Here is a 551-nt window from a genome sequence, read left to right on the forward strand (position 1 = left end):
GGCCTCTGTGCCTGGGTCCCACTCAGGCCTCTTCACTGGCCCTGGCAGACATGCGGGGGGATTCGGCCTTCTCAGCATGTCCTGGCCTCAGAGCTCTGATGATGTGGCCTGTCCTGTGGGGCCTGTCAGGGGACCCCCAGCCTCTCCAGTTCTCAGAGCTCTCTCCCCACACTGATGCTAGAGGTGAGCTGAAAACCAAGGTGGGCTCCTCCCGATGACAGAAGGGGAAACTGAGGCAGGGCAGCTTGTCCAAGGTGGCACCTGGATTCCCCAGCCAGGCACATCTCCCATTGGGACACGCTTCCCTGCTGCAGCCTGAGCCACCCCACCCCCAGCACACAGGGCTCCCTGACACGGTCTCCCCAAAGCTGGAAGTGGGGTGGGCCAGGGAGGCCCATGGCCAGGAGGTGCCGCCCTTACCCGCCCCTGCCCCTCTGCTGGTTTCTTTCCATGCCCTCAGCTGGGCAGCAGAGGGGCGCATGGGACCTCAGGGAGGAGAAGGCATGGCGGCCTCCCAGGTGTGCCTGTGTTTACAGACACGCTGCAGGTGT

This window comes from Myotis lucifugus, unplaced genomic scaffold (genome assembly GCF_000147115.1).
Source record: "Myotis lucifugus unplaced genomic scaffold, Myoluc2.0 scaffold_1059, whole genome shotgun sequence".
Taxonomy (NCBI): Eukaryota; Metazoa; Chordata; class Mammalia; order Chiroptera; family Vespertilionidae; genus Myotis; species Myotis lucifugus.